The 18,159-nt window shown below is 39.1% G+C and overlaps 1 long non-coding RNA gene across 5 annotated transcripts in view; it reads left to right on the top strand.

The window, feature by feature from the left end:
* Positions 1-18,159, top strand: part of LOC140133944 (uncharacterized) — a 78,981-nt gene that overhangs the window by 59,749 nt on the left and 1,073 nt on the right. The gene's annotated exons all lie outside the window — the stretch shown is intronic.

Here is an 18,159-nt window from a genome sequence, read left to right as displayed (position 1 = left end):
TGGTTTCTTATTATCCCCAGCAGCGCCTAGAGAATGATTGAAATGGTGGGTGTGCACGTTAGGTATTCTTTTTGATCAGTGAGGTTCCCAATGTTAAGACCCCAATGGTCAAAAACCTATCCTCTTGGATAGTTTATAACTTCATATAAAATCTGGCTGATCAACTATCCATTATAGATTTGCTTTTCTTAAAGGGGTTGACCATGGAAAGACAATTCACTGGGTTTTACCTTGTGCCGCACAAACAGCAAACTCTGGCAGCACCCAGGTCAGCTCTGCTAGATCTGTATAATTTAGCTTCATATACAATATTCTGATTAGTGGAAGTCCCCAAAGTATAAAGTAACATCTCTATTGATATATCCTAACAGGGGATATCGATTAGATTCATCTTGAAGGAAAAGAGAACAATGACAGATACAATGTAATTGCATTAGAACATAGACCTTTATTATACTAAAGGAAGACAGTGTCATTAGGGTAGGTAGTGGTCAGTGCACTGTCCAGCCCCAGGCCGGACCCCTGCTCCCTACCTGAGGCCATCTGTCAATCATTCATCCATCCGAATAAGTGCTGATGTCTGTAACCCCAGACTAGATAGTTTAAGACCCCCTCAGGGAGGATTACACGTCCATAAAATAAGGTAAACCACTAAAGTTCAGCTGGAGATTGCAGCACTGGCCCCTCATACCTGAACCCTGGGGCCACAAAGGCTCTTCTGCCAGGATGAGGACGCACAATTGGCAGAGGATACAACATTTTTTGCTTCGGTTTTAATATTATAACGTCCAAGACCACATAAGACTTACTGCTGGTCATGGGGAACATGTATTATTGTATCTGAGCCAAAAAATTATCGGGAACTCACTTTTTTTTTGGTGCAAAAGTGTTGCGGATCAGTTTGAGTTGCGCATGAGTTTGCGCCAGAAAGAAGAGATGTTTACGACTATCCTGACTCCTCCATCTTTTTTTGGCGCAAGTGGGCGTGGCCTAACTTTTCCACATTATCCGTCACATTTTATTGCCATTTTTAGGTGCAAATTTTGGCGCACAATAGACCAGGGAAAGAATGGTCAGAAAGCAAAATTAAGGTGCATTCCATGTAAGCTTTTGGTGTACATCTAATTTTATGACGCACAACTGATTAGTTCCGTCTACCCATTAATGACTTACAGCCGTGAACAATTTTAATACATCGGGCTGTGCTTTCAGGAGACTGATCTCCGATGCCGACAGTCGTGCTTGCACCAGAACTAGTAAATCCCCCCCCATTGTTTTGGTAATATAGTGTCCAGCCTCCATATACATAGCATAGCTGCTAGCTGAACCTTGTCTTCCCAGCTCTTCAACATGCACACAGGAGTAATTCTATGGGGAGTTATCAGTAACTATAAACTATATGGGCTATTTGTGGGTCCTTGGTCAGGGTTTGCATTGCCTACACCAGTGATGGCGAACCTTTTAACGGCCAAGTGCCAAACTGCAACCCAAAACCCCCCTTATTTATCGTGAGGTGCCAACTAAAAATTAAAGCAGTAACTTATTGCTCCCTGTCCTTCAACAACTTTCAATCGTATTTGCCTCCTGAGGACAGCAACACAGTAGAAAGATGGAAAAGTTTCATCATTGTAACTTCTTTCCAGTTTCCCTCTGTACTCAGAGAATCGTGGGGCCGGCAGGAGGTCCTCTAAAGATAATTCGGCCCTGTCTATTCATTCTCCCTCTTCGTACAGTCCCAAGTAGCGAAATAAGTACCAAAATATGACGGGAAGCAGCATCTTTTAAGTTGCTTGGAACTGCAGGAAGATTCTTTGAGTTCTGTCTGGTGTGCTGGGGCGATGGCCCGGGTGCCCATAGAAAGAGCTCCGAGTGCCGCCTCTGGCACCCGTGCCATAGGTTCGCCATCACTGTCCTACACCTTTGCACATGTGAATTTTAAAAATGTATTTAAAATGTATCAACATTTGTCTCAATGATGAGGGTTCCAATTCTGGAACCTTCACAAATGAGAAGAGCAAACAAACACTGGACCCTGTGGACAGCTAAAACATCACTATAAGGTAAAGAGTATATGGACAGGTTGTGGGACATGTAGATGCTGGAGGATTTGGTGGAGTTATATATAGTGGTTCCATTAGCTGGATATTCTGGCCAACATCTAAGCAACCAAGCAAAAGGAATATGCCTTTAAGAGGACAATCTTCACTATAATATGCTTCACTATGGGATTGACTATTGACCACTCATGTGTCTATAAATCACCTTTGAGAAGGTTCAGTAAACCTTTGATACCTCAAGAACTGAAGTTAGTTGCAAAACAGACTTGAAGGAAAATTACAGGTCAATAGGTCTTAGAAATGTATCTACATATCTAATTATTGCCAACTTAGAAGGAGCTAAGCCAATCACCTCCGCACTCAGCGACCCTCAGTGTGACCTGCTCTTCAAAGACTGACAGATAAAGATGGATCTCTACTAGATTGGTCATCCACATCCCATACTGAGATGCTAACGAGGACAATAGAGTTAATGATAGGGAACTAATTAATACCAGATTATTTAATAAATTTGCTAGTTCAAAACTCCCAATTGTCCTCTTTGTTTCTTTGGTTCTTCTGCCTGTAGAGCCATATATCAATCCAAATATTCATCCAATTGAGGCAAACTTTACTTACTTTTGGCCAAGAACATGAAAACACCCAATTATTAAGGTGAAAATATTAACCATATACTTACTGAGGTGCAATCTCTGGTGGCTTTGATATGTATGGATGATGCACCACCTACCTTAGCTATCTAAAAAGTGTAACAGCCATATGTTCCTTATAATGATTACTCAATTTCTAGATCCCCCTCTACCCAATGGTTCCTTCCAGTCTTCTTCATTCAAGATCTATGGATGCTTCATATTTTTAGAGGAGTAATTTTCAGTGATCACATGAAAGAATATCATGTGCTATGAAACACAAATGGAAATCGGGCAGTAGGATCTTAGAAGGTGGTCGGGAAGCATCTGTAGATGCCATCAACCAAGTATACAGTAACAAATCTAGGATCCTTCAAATAGATATCATCATATATAATATTATGTCAAGGGCCTCCGTAGATGGCATCAAAAAATTATAAAGTATCATGTCTTGGACCCATGTAAAATAGACTGGAAGCCTTCATAGATACAATCAACAATTATAAAGTATCAGGTCTATGACCCACATAAAACAGGCAGGAAGCCTCCTTAGATGCCGTCAAACAATTCTAAAGTATCAAGTCTATGACCTTCATAAAACAGACCGGAAGCCTCTGTAGATGCCATCTAACAATTATACAACATCATGTCTAGGACGCTTCAGAAAACAAGGTCCTGATAATGTTGATGGACATCATAGATCCTTGAGGTGGCAGGGTGACATCAGACCTGAGTAAATGTAAATTAGATCCAGTCAAGAAGAGTCGGCAGAGTTGTTCCAACACCTTGAGGAGAGGCTTAGGCGTCAAAATAATCATTTATATAGAGGATGTTTCATGGTGTGTTAAGGGGACTCAACATAACTGAATAAACCAATAGACCTGAATGTAGAGGAGAGGAGACAATGGGGGTCATTTACTAAGGGCCCGATTCGCGGTTTCCCGACGTGTTACCCGAATATTTCCAATTTGCGCCGATTTCCCCTGAATTGCCCCGTGATTTTGGCGCACGCGATCGGATTTTGGCGCATCGGCGCTGGCATGCACGCAATGGAAATCGGGGGACGTGGCTGAACGAAAATCCGACGGATTCGGAAAAACCGCCGCATTTAAAACAAAAAAAGTGTTGCGGAGCTTGCACTTACCTTCACTAGGAATAGGCAGGTGAACTTGAGTGCGTTCCGATGCTTTTCAGCGCAGCAGCGCCACCTGGTGGACGTCAGAGGAACTGCCTTAATGAATCCCGGCCGGATCCGAATCCACCGCAGAGAATGCGGCCGCTGGATCGCGAATGGACCGGGTAAGTAAATCTGCCCCAATATGTGCCACCACTTCATTCAGACTTCACACTTCCATACACAACCTACAATTTCCATGTAACCTTGTCTTCTGCTAACTCCTTTGTCTTGACTATCACTGTGACCTCTTGAGATCCCCAGGAAACAATCTTAGACCCAATCCCCCACCAAGTCCATTATTAGCTCTAACACCATCATCTACAATGGAAAAGTTCACAGTTGACTTCTATAGGATAACATAGAGGACAGGACAACCGAAGGGAAGTACTGGGAGAGATTCCTCGCTGTCAGTCACTATGTAGACACATGAAGCAGACAGAACAGAGGAACTGGGTCAATCCCCAGAAGACACATACATCTGCATCTGTAATTAGCCTACATTCCGGAGACTTCCACTACTGTCTATAGTGCGGCCGGGAAAAAATGATACCACACCAGATAAATTCATAGAGCGAAGATAACCACAAGCCAAGGGGATTAACTATGAGAAAAGTTCATTTAGTTTAAGAAATCATTAGCAACTCACAGCAAGAGGCCTAATACTGAGATACCCTACAGCTCTGTGCTACCTCCCTATGACAACCCCTACTGTACTCTGATCCATCACCTATATCCATATTCTTAATTAGCATTATAGTATACTCTTATACTCTTGTACATAGGGGGCAGTATTATAGTAACTATATTCTTGTACATAGGGGGCAGTATTATAGTAGTTATATTCTTGTACATAGGGGGCAGTATTATAATAGTTATATTCCTGTACATAGGGGGCAGTATTATAGTAGTTATATTCTTGTACATAGGGGGCAGTATTATAGTAGTTATATTCTTGTACATAGGGGGCAGTATTATAGTAGTTATATTCTTGTACATAGAGGGCAGTATTATAGTAGTTATATTCTTGTACATAGGGGGCAGTATTATAGTAGTTATATTCTTGTACATAGGGGGCAGTATTATAGTAGTTATATTCTTGTACATAGGGACAGTATTATAGTAGTTATATTCTTGTACACAGAGGACAGTATTATAGTAGTTATATTCTTGTACATAGGGGGCAGTATTATAGTAGTTATATTCTTGTACATAGGGGGCAGTATTATAGTAGTTATATTCTTGTACATAGCGGGCAGTATTATAGTAGTTATATTCCTGTACATAGGGGGCAGTATTATAGCAGTTATATTCTTGTACATAGGGGCAGTATTATAGTAGTTATATTCCTGAACATAGGGAGCAGTATTATAGTAGTTCTATTCTTGTACATAGGGGGCAGTATTATAGTAGTTATATTCTTGTACATAGAGGGCAGTATTATAGTAGTTCTATTCTTGTACATAGGGGGCAGTATTATAGTAGTTATATTCTTGTACATAGGGGGCAGTATTATAGTAGTTATATTCTTGTACATAGGGGGCAGTATTATAGTTGTTATATTCTTGTACATAGGGGGCAGTATTATAGTAGTTATATTCTTGTACATAGGGAGCATTATTATAGTAGTTATATTCCTGTACATAGGGGGCAGTATTATAGTAGTTATATTCTTGTACATAGGGGCAGTATTATAGTAGTTATATTCTTGTACATAGGGGGCAGTATTATAGTAGTTATATTCCTGTACATAGGGGACAGTATTATAGTAGTTATATTCTTGTACATAGGGGGCAGTATTATAGTAGTTATATCCCTTTACATAGGGGGCAGTATTATAGTAGTTATATTCTCATACATAGGGGCAGTATTATAGTAGTTATATTCTTGTACATAGGGGGCAGTATTATAGTAGTTATATCCCTGTACATAGGGGACAGTATTATAGTAGTTATATTCTTGTACATAGGGGGCAGTATTATAGTAGTTATATTCTTGTACATAGGGGGCAGTATTATAGTAGTTATATTCTTGTACATAGGGGGCAGTATTATAGTAGTTATATTCCTGTACATAGGGGTAGTATTATAGTAGTTATATTCCTGTACATAGGGGGCAGTATTATAGTAGTTATATTCCTGTACATAGGGGGCAGTATTAAAGCAGTTATATTCTTGTACATAGGGGGCAGTATTATAGTAGTTATATTCCTGTACATAGGGGGCAGTATTATAGTAGTTATATTCTTGTACATAGGGGCAGTATTATAGTAGTTATATTCCTGTACATAGGGGGCAGTATTATAGTAGTTATATTCCTGTACATAGGAGTCAGTATTATAGTAGTTATATTCTTGTACATAGGGGCAGTATTATAGTAGTTATATTCTTGTACATAGGGGCAGTATTATAGTAGTTATATTCTTGTACATAGGGGCAGTATTATAGTAGTTATATTCTTGTACATAGGGGGCAGTATTATAGTAGTTATATTCCTGTACATAGGGGGCAGTATTATAGTAGTTATATTCCTGTACATAGGAGTCAGTATTATAGTAGTTATATTCTTGTACATAGGGGCAGTATTATAGTAGTTATATTCTTGTACATAGGGGCAGTATTATAGTAGTTATATTCTTGTACATAGGGGGCAGTATTATAGTAATTATATTCTTGTACATAGGGGGCAGTATTATAGTAGTTATATTCTTGTACATAGGGGGCAGTATTATAGTAGTTATATTCCTGTACATGGGGACAGTATTATAGTAGTTATATTCTTGTACATAGGGAGCAGTATTATAGTAGTTATATTCCTGTACATGGGGGCAGTATTATAGTAGTTATATTCTTGTATATAGGGGGCAGTATTATAGTAGTTATATTCTTGTACATAGGAGGCAGTATTATAGTAGTTATATTCTTGTACATCGGGGCAGTATTATAGCAGTTATATCCTTGTACATAGGGGTCAGTATTATAGTAGTTATATTCTTGTACATAGGGGGTAGTATTATAGTAGTTATATTCCTGTACATAGGGGGCATTATTATAGTAGTTATATTCCTGTACATATGGGGCAGTATTATAGTAGTTATATTCTTGTACATAGGGGGCAGTATTATAGTAGTTATATTCCTGTACATAGGGGGCAGTATTATAGTAGTTATAGTCTTGTACATAGGGGGCAGTATTATAGTAGTTATATTCCTGTACATAGGGGGCAGTATTATAGTAGTTATATTCTTGTACATAGGGGACAGTATTATAGTAGTTATATTCTTGTACATAGGGGGCAGTATTATAGTAGTTATATTCTTGTACATAGGGGGCAGTATTATAGTAGTTATATTCTTGTACATAGGGGGCAGTATTATAGTAGTTATATTCTTGTACATAGGGAGCAGTATTATAGTAGTTATATTCTTGTACATAGGGGGCAGTATTATAGTAGTTATGTTCTTGTACATAGGGGGCAGTATTATAGTAGTTATATTCTTGTACATAGGGGGCAGTATTATAGTAGTTATAGTCTTGTACATAGGGGGCAGTATTATAGTAGTTATATTCCTGTACATAGGGGGCAGTATTATAGTAGTTATATTCTTGTACATAGGGGACAGTATTATAGTAGTTATATTCTTGTACATAGGGGGCAGTATTATAGTAGTTATATTCTTGTACATAGGGGGCAGTATTATAGTAGTTATATTCTTGTACATAGGGGGCAGTATTATAGTAGTTATATTCTTGTACATAGGGAGCAGTATTATAGTAGTTATATTCTTGTACATAGGGGGCAGTATTATAGTAGTTATGTTCTTGTACATAGGGGGCAGTATTATAGTAGTTATATTCTTGTACATAGGAGGCAGTATTATAGTAGTTATATTCTTGTACATAGGGGGCAGTATTATAGTAGTTATATTCTTGTACATAGGGGGCATTATTATAGTAGTTATATTCTTGTACATAGGGGGCAGTATTATAGTAGTTATATTCTTGTACATAGGGGGCAGTATTATAGTAGTTATATTCTTGTACATAGGGGGCAGTATTATAGTAGTTATATTCCTGTACATAGGGGGGGCAGTATTATAGTAGTTATATTCTTGTACATAGGGGGCAGTATTATAGTAGTTATATTCTTGTACATAGGCGGCAGTATTATAGTAGTTATAGTCTTGTACATAGGGGGCAGTATTATAGTAGTTATAGTCTTGTACATAGGGGGCAGTATTATAGTAGTTATATTCTTGTACATAGGCGGCAGTATTATAGTAGTTATAGTCTTGTACATAGGGGGCAGTATTATAGTAGTTATATTCCTGTACATAGGGGGCAGTATTATAGTAGTTATAGTCTTGTACATAGGTGGCAGTATTATAGTAGTTATATTCCTGTACATAGGGGGCAGTATTATAGTAGTTATATTCCTGTACATAGGGGGCAGTATTATAGTAGTTATATTCTTGTACATAGGTGGCAGTATTATAGTAGTTATATTCCTGTACATAGGGGGCAGTATTATAGTAGTTATATTCCTGTACATAGGGGTCAGTATTATAGTAGTTATAGTCTTGTACATAGGGGCAGTATTATAGTAGTTATAGTCTTGTACATAGGGGGCAGTATTATAGAAGTTATATTCTTGTACATAGAGAGTAGTATTATAGCAATTATATGTTTATATAGTAGAGCATTTTAATAACAAAAATATGTTTACTGGAATAAACACTAAATACATAAGAATGACTAAAAAACCCTGAAAAAATGAAAGTTCTCTTTCTCTAGAGATAACATGTTACTTTTTCTGTATTTGGTACTTACCGCTATCTTCCAGGAAATCTCTGACACCCACCCAGGAAGCACAATGCTCAGTTCTTAGAAAACTACAAACAACTCTTTGCATGTGTCCTGTGTACACGCGTGTCTCTATTGTCACATGTGTGCACTGGACACAGCAGATTAGGTTTTATTTTTTGCACAGTGTGAATTATTTTACGGAAGTTATAGTGAAACTATGTGTGCATCTGACTAGGCCCACAGTATAAACTCACCTTCAGTCATCAGTATATTTTTTAGTTTTATATTGTTTACATTGTTTTTAAGCTTTTTAAGCTTCCTCCTCATTTCTGTGTTACAGGATTTGGTTTCATTCTGTAATTTTGTAATTTTAAAAGCAGTCGACCAGAAGAGAAACTGAAGTAGCAGTGAACACAGAGCACAGCAGTGTGAGGACCACACAATCCTGGGATATAAATCCATATATCACAGTCCTGCTGCTACTAACAATATACACAAATGTCTGATTCCACATCTCTCCAGGGACAATACATAACATATGCTGCTTTCAAGTCAGGTGGCCGTGTCCTCGGTCAGGCGTTAGTGGATCTGGTTTGTGTCTTTAGAATTGAGATGTCAGGTGACAGGGGTAGTTTTGGTGATGGGGGGTGTTGTCGTGCCCTGGGCTATCACTGAGGGTCTCCTCATACCTGTCTGTCATGGGACAGAATGTTCCACTTTGGTTACAATTACAGCTGGGACTGAGCTGTCAGTACAGGACAACTCTCCGGCCGGAGACTCTCCCATCCTCATGACAAGTTCCAGATGACTTCTTCTAAGTTGGAGCTGTCACCTCTAACATGTCGGCTACGTGTTCATCTCATGTGCTGCTAAGTGAGAAGGAAAATACATGTGTAGATAAGGATCACGCTCTCTTAATGTGGCATCACTAAACAAATACGGATGTAGCAGAGCTGAGACTGTCAGAATTTTAGTTCCATCAACATATATGAAATATATAGATAGATAACCTAGAATAAAGGACAGACAAATGGATAGAGGGACCACAATATGAGGGAGAGTTAAGGGGCTACAATATGATACAGAGATGATGGGCCACAATTTGAGGGGGATATGAGAAAACACAATATGAGTCAGAGATGAGGGGCCAAAATATGAAGGAGGAAGAGGGGTCGCAATCTGAAGGAAAGGTGAGGGGCCACAATATAAGGGGAAACTAGGGGTCACAATATGAAGGGTAGATGAATGAAGGCCACAATATGAGGGAACGATGAGGGGCCACAATATCAGGAGGAGATGAGAGGCCATAATATGAGGGGGAGATGAGAAGGACCACAATATGAGGAGGAGATGGGAGGCCACAATATGAGGAGGAGATGAGAGGGGCCACAATATGAGGAGGAGATGAGAGGCCACAATATGAGGAGGAGATGTAAGGACACAATATGAGGAGGAGATGAGAGGCCACAATATGAGGGGGAGATGAGAGGACACAATATGAGGAGGAGATGTAAGGACACAATATGAGGAGGAGATGAGAGGGGCCACAATATGAGGAGGAGATGAGAGGACACAATATGAGGAGGAGATGAGAGGCCACAATATGAGGAGGAGATGTAAGGACACAATATGAGGAGGAGATGAGAGGCCACAATATGAGGGGGAGATGAGAGGACACAATATGAGGGAGAGATGAGAAGGGCCACAATATGAGGAGGAGATGAGAGGCCACAATATGAGGAGGAGATGAGAGGACACAATATGAGGAGGATATGTAAGGACACAATATGAGGAGGAGATGAGAGGGGCCACAATATGAGGGGGAGATGAGAGGCCACAATATGAGGAGGAGATGAAAGGACACAATATGAGGAGGAGATGAGAGGGGCCACAATATGAGGAGGAGATGAGAGGGGTCACAATATGAGGAGGAGATGAGAGGGGCCACAATATGAGGAGGAGATGAGAAGGGCCACAATATGAGGAGGAGATGATAGGCCACAATATGAGGAGGAGATGAAAGGCTACAATATGAGGAGGAGATGAGAAGCCACAATATGAGGGAGAGATGAGAAGGTCCAAAATATGAGGAGTAGATGAAAGGGGCCGCAATATGAGGGGGAGATGAGAGGCCACAATATGAGGAAGAGATGAGAAGGGCCACAATATGAGGAGGAGATTAAAGGCCACAATATGAGGAGGAGATGAGAGGACACAATATAAGGGGGAGATGAGAGGACACAATATGAGGAGGAGATTAGAGGCCACAATATGAGGAGAAGATTAGAGGCCACAATATGAGGAGGAGAGGAGGGGCCACAATATGAGGAGGAGATGAGAGGACACAATATAAGGGAGAGATGAGAAGGGCCACAATATGAGGAGGAGATGAGGTGCCACAATATGAGGAGGATATGAGAAGCCACAATATGAGGAGTAGATGAGAGGGGCCAAAATATGAGGAGTAGATGAGAGGGGCCAAAATATGAGGGGGAGATGAGGGGTTACAATTTGAATTGGAGACGAGAGGCCACAATGTGAAGGGAACTGGAAAAGGCACAGATTGATTTTAATAACAGATCTTACCTAATGCTGGACCTCACACTACACACAGGAATTGCGTTTTAAAATGAATTGAAGTGCATCTGGAGAATCTCCTCCCTGAACATATAACTGTTTAGACCTTTTTGTGGCTTCTGTAGATCCAGCTGTGCCCCGGCCTGTGCTTCCTTATGGGGTACATCTAATGATTCCCGGTCAGGGCGAGGCCGGAGTGTCATAAATTCACATACATACCTTATATACACATCATGTTCATGCGCATACGGTATATAGACATCGTAAATTCACATACATACCTTATATACACATCATGTACATGCATATGCAGTATATAGACATCGTAAATTCACATACATACAGTATATACTAATCATGTACATGCATATACAGTATATAGACATCATGTATTCACATACATACCTTATATACACATCATGTACATGCACATACAGTATATAGACATCATATATTCCCATACATATCTTATATACACATCATGTACATGCACATACAGTATATAGACATCATATATTCCCATACATATCTTATATACACATCATGTACATGCACATGCAGTATATAGACATCAGAAATTCACATACATACAGTATATACTAATCATGTACATGCACATACAGTATATACACATCATATATTCACATACATGCCTTATATACACATCATGTACATGCACATACAGTATATAAACAGCCAATATACAAATACATTCAGTACATACATGCCATATATACAGGCAGTCCCCGGGTTACATACAAGATAGGGTCTGTAGGTTTGTTCTTAAGTTGAATTTGTATGTAATTAGGAACTGTATATTTTATCATTGTAATCCCAACCAGAACTTTTTTGGTCTCTGTGACAATTGGATTTTAAAAATGTTGGGTCGTCATAAGAACCAGGATTAACACTAAAGCTTCATTACAGACACCTGTGATACCTGCTACAGCTGATTATTGTAGCCTAGGACTAAAGTACAATAAATTACCAATATCCAGAGGTCCGTTTGTAACTAGGGGTCGTATGTAAGTCGAGTGTTCTTAAGTGGGGGACTACCTGTACTGGCATACACCACAGGGGGCATTTATCAGTGCCAGTTGGGAGATCACTGATTGATATAGAACATGTACTTTATGACCTGCCTTAGATCCCCATGGCACAAACAACACACATGACAAACCCCGCTCTGCTAGGTCTGGATGTAAAGCCCTCCTTTGTATCAGGCATCTGCTGTGTACATAAGCGATTAGCAGAGCCGTATTGTTTGCTACATATGAAGTGGGAGTTTGGAATTTGGTTTTCGCTCCAGGTAGTTCTAAGTTATGGAAAGGTTCCAGATTGAGGAGAAGATCGGTTGGAGTCCTCCCCACGGCCGCTTTCATGGGGAGATCATGCATGAAGCGCAATCAATTCTGTACGGACAATACATGCACGAAAAATGTATCGCCATCAGCTACGTGATTGATGTTCTACGGGTGGATTTGGGGGAAACCACAAGAAAGCGTTAATGTGCACACGGATACAAACAGACGGCATTGTGCGGAACAATGGATACAATAACACACTCTTATCACGCCAGCCGCATGTACATACTGACTCTACATACCCTACATACTCCGGGGAAAGATGTCACACATGTCCTTCATATAGGGGGTGTCTTATGAAGGGTTAATAGGGCCTGGAGACTCGCTTGTATATGTGATAGATAGACAGACAGACAGACAGACAGATAGATATATAGATAAATATGACATAGATAGATATGAGATAGATAGATAGATAGGAGATAGATAGATAGATATGAGATAGATAGATATGAGATAGATAGATAGATAGATATGAGATAGATAGATAGATAGATAGATAGATAGATAGATAGATAGATAGATAGATAGATAGATAAATATGACATAGATAGATATGAGATAGATAGATAGATAGATAGATAGATAGATAGATAGATAAATATGACATAGATAGATATGAGATAGATAGATAGATAGATATGAGATAGATAGATAGATAGATATGAGATAGATAGATAGATAGATAGATATGAGATAGATTGATAGATAGATAGATATGAGATAGATAGAAAGATAGATAGATAGATAGATAGATATGAGATAGATAGGAGATAGATAGATAGATAGATAGATAGATAGATAGATAGATAGATAGATATGAGATAGATAGGAGATAGATAGGAGATAGATAGATAGATAGATATGAGATAGATGGATAGATAGATAGATAGATAGATAGATAGATAGATAGATATGAGATAGATAGATAGATAGATAGATAGATAGATAGATAGATAGATATGAGTTAGATAGATAGATAGATATGGGATAGATAGATAGATAGATATGAGATCGATAGATAGATAGATAGATAGATAGATAGATAGATAAATATGACATAGATAGATAGATAGATAGATAGATAGATAGATATGAGATAGATAGATAGATATGACTGAGATAGATTGATAGATAGATAGATAGATAGATAGATAGATAGATAGATAGATAGGAGATAGATAGATATGAGATAGATAGATAGATAGATAGATAGATAGATATGAGATAGATAGATAGATAGATAGATAGATATGAGATAGATGGATAGATAGATAGATAGATAGATATGAGATAGATAGATAGATAGATAGATATGAGTTAGATAGATAGATAGATAGATAGATATGGGATAGATAGATATGAGATAGATAGATAGATAGATAGATATGACATAGATAGATAGATAGATAGATAGATAGATAGATAGATAGATATGACATAGATAGATAGATAGATAGATAGATAGATAGATATGAGATAGATTGATACATAGATATGAGATAGATGGATAGATAGATAGATAGATAGATAGATAGATAGATAGATAGATATGAGATAGATGGATAGATAGATAGATAGATATGAGATAGATAGATAGATAGATATGGGATAGATAGATAGATAGATAGATATGAGTAGATAGATAGATAGATAGATATGAGATAGATTGATACATAGATATGAGATAGATGGATAGATAGATAGATAGATAGATAGATAGATAGATAGATAGATAGATATGAGATAGATGGATAGATAGATAGATAGATAGATAGATAGATAGATATATATGAGATAGATAGATAGATAGATATGAGATAGATATGAGATAGATAGATAGATAGATAGATAGATAGATAGATAGATAGATACATATGAGATAGATAGATATGAGATAGATATGAGATAGATAAATACATATGAGATAGATAGATATGAGATAGATAGGAGATAGATAGATAGATAGATAGATAGATAGATAGATATGAGATAGATAGATAGATATGAGATAGATAGGAGATAGATAGATAGATAGATATGAGATAGATAGATATGAAATAGATAGATAGGATATAGATAGATACATAGATAGATAAAAGAGAAGCTACAATGCCAGAATATTTTACAGTCCAGCGGCAACTAACAGCATAGCAAAAGTTATGATTACACAGGTCTTCAAGATGAATTCCCTATGCTGTTTATAGAAAGCACAGAGAACAGCAGTGTGAGGACACAACCCCAGTGCACTTGGAGAACCTACGATCATAGAATATAAATCCATAATTCACAGTCCTGCTGCTACTAACAACATAAACAAAGGTCAGATTGTACATCTTTGTGGGGAAAATAGCTAACCCTGGCTGCAGAGAGCACAGAGCACAGAGCACAGCCGTGTGATGATACATCCGTAGTGAACTTGGAGAAGCTACAATCCTGGAATGTAAATCCATATTTCACAGTCCTGCTGCTACTAACAACACACACAAAGGTCTGATTACACATCTCTCCAGGGACAGCACATAACCGCCCATGGTCTGCAGCCGCAGGTTACTTAAAGTGACTGCACAAAGCTTTTCTACAGCTGCACCTGCAGCCGTGTGAACTATTGGCACCAAATTTACTTTTCTATTCTCTTATTTTAGGAAGAGGAACCATTTCTTCTTTATATAACATAATATAACATTGTGAAGTGTATAAAGAGTTAATCGCTATATTCTGCTCTGCTACATGTGTCTTCCTCGTGTCTTATTCCCGTATCTTCGCGCAGTTCTCCATCCTTGCATGCAGAGTGAGATTACAGAAGTTTGCGCATCCTGTGTGAAGGGAGAAGTGGACACGGTGACTCGCCTGCGGCGGAGAGCGGCGGCACCCAAGGAGGAACCCCAGCGGCGCAGTGTCCTCAGCCCCAGCTCTCACAATGGCTTTTATGAATGAGACTAGAAAACCGCACGCAGCGCTGGAGGGGATGAGGACACGGGTCACACCATTCATCCCCGTCTGCTTTAGTCATGAGGAGAGACATGGTCATGGAGGAGGACGTGCACACGTCTCATCTGCAATGTGCAAGACGTGATGAGTGGCTACAGTGGGGGGCGCTAGTGAGCTAAAAAGTCATTGGTGTGGATCATGGAGGGGGGCACATACTTCTATACTGTAGATATTATAGTTTTTATTCTCTGATTGTTGAACCTCGTTCTGAATGAGCTTGAAGCTGGTCACAAGAGGATGACCACTAGGTGACCAGCTCAGGTGTAAAGGGATAATACTACTACTACTCTAGCTGTTTTATGATGTTTTATAAAGTTTTAGATAGAGTTAGGTGTTGTCCCTGGAGAGATGTGTAATCAGACCATTGTGTATGTTGTTAGTAGCAGCAGGACTGTGATATATATAGATTTATATTCCAGGATGTTAACTTCTACAAGTGCACTGGGGGTGTGTCCTCACACTGCTGTGCTCTGACCTCTCTGGAGGCAGTGTTAGGTATTGTCCCTGGAGAGATGTGTAATCAGACCATTGTGTATGTTGTTAGTAGCAGCAGGACTGTGATATATGGATTTATATTCCAGGATGATAACTTCTCCAAGTGCACTGGGAGTGTGTCCTCACACTGCTGAGCCCTGACCTCTCTGGAGGCAGTGTTAGGTATTGTCCCTGGAGAGATGTGTAATCAGACCTTTGTGTATGTTGCATGTAGCAGCAGGACTGTGATATATGGATTTATATTCCAGGATGATAACTTCTCCAAGTGCACTGGGGGTGTGTGCTCACACTGCTGTGCTCTGTGCTCTCTGCAGGCATGTAATATATGGATTTGTATTCCAGGATTTTAGCTTCTCCAAGTGTACAGTGGTTGTGTCCTTACACTGCTGTGCTCTGTGCTCTCTGAAGCTAGGGTTAGCTATTGCCCCTAGCGTGATGAGTAATCATAACTTTGTTTATGCTGTTAGTAGCAGCTGGACTGTGAAATATAAATTTATGTTCAAGGATTGAATCTTTCAAGTCAGGGTGTGTCCATACATAGTTGTGTTCGTAGCCCACTGCTTCACAGTCCTTATTATTATTTTTTATGATTATAAGCTTTATTAAGCTTCTGGTTGGATACTACAGCAGTCAGTCAACGCAGATGGGAGGGAGTGAGGAATGATGGAATAAAGAGATTGCGCAGCAGTGTGAGGACACACCTCCAGTGCACTTGGAGAAGCTACAATCCTGGGCCATATGCATGAAGTTATCATTACACAGACATCCAACACTAATACCTTACACTAGCTGCAGAGCTGCAGGGTTCAGGGCCCTTATTAAAATGTACGTTAATAAAGGATCACTTAAGAATAAAAATATTTAATCACAATTGGACCCTATTTCTTCAGAAAACAAAAAGTTGCAATACTAAAAAGTTTCATTAAAAAGTTTCTATAAAGACTATGCAATACCTGATATCACCTGCGGGGGTGCTGTAGGGAACTGGGCACTTCCTGATAAATTCAACCGCAGAATACAGGTAATCTCTTGGCGATGAGGTGATTGGGGGCGGTCGTGACTCTTCGAAGACGAGAATCTGGTTAATTCCATTTCCTAGTGATTACTCTTAGCTTTATACATGACTTTGGTTTAGTTTCTGCTCCAGATCAGGGAAATCCAGGGACATTCCCATAACTCCCATCCTCCTGCACAGGTAGATATATCTGACTCTGCACCTCACTTTGCCCAATGCTTAATCAATTACATAACAAAACCCAAGATTTTTTTCACTGGCAAGAAAAAAAAGTCCTTCGAGGACACGTCCACGATCTCCTTATTCAGCACCTGATTACATAACTTGTTTCATAATATTTTCTTCTACGAGCTAAGCAACACTTGACAAGGTCATTCAAGATAATCCTGACTTTCTGTTCTCCATCGAGAGAAAAAAAGAAAACAAAAAAAACAAACATTCGATTTTAAATTCTGATCCTTCAAGTGTCTCCAAAACCAGAATAAAAACATCATCATAATATTGATCGAATATCTCCATTGGCATCATCCAAGGTTAATAGTCCTAAGACAAGTGGAGTGATGACTTCTCCTCTTCTTGGAGCCCTCATGCACTCCTGAAGTGACATTTTGTGACAATTCTAGGAATGGGTCATGTTATTGCAATTAAGCTGAGGAAGAGATTTGGCTCGTTGACCAGGAACTTGGAGATGAGGTCGTGATGACCATCGAAGAAGGAAGAGGAGATGGACTTATCGTGTAGTGATGTAGTTATGTGTTTGGAACTAGAAAAGATGATAGGACATGGTCTTTTTGAGGTCTGATGTTGACTATACCCTTTAGGTGTTGGCCAAAGTTGTCAGTCGTGGAAGGACCGATCAACCAATTAACCAACAAACCAACTCACTAAGTGACCAACTCACTAAGAGGCCAACACACTGACCAAGCAACCAAGTAACCAGCCAAAGCAGCTAACCGGCCATGATTTCTCCTCTTGTCCAGTTTCTATCACTACATGATAAGTCCATCCCATGTTCCTTCTTAAATGGTCATCACAACCTCATCTCCAAGTTC

This window comes from Engystomops pustulosus, chromosome 5 (genome assembly GCF_040894005.1).
Source record: "Engystomops pustulosus chromosome 5, aEngPut4.maternal, whole genome shotgun sequence".
In the NCBI taxonomy this organism is placed as follows: domain Eukaryota; kingdom Metazoa; phylum Chordata; class Amphibia; order Anura; family Leptodactylidae; genus Engystomops; species Engystomops pustulosus.
This window is presented reverse-complemented; position numbering and strand designations above follow the sequence as displayed.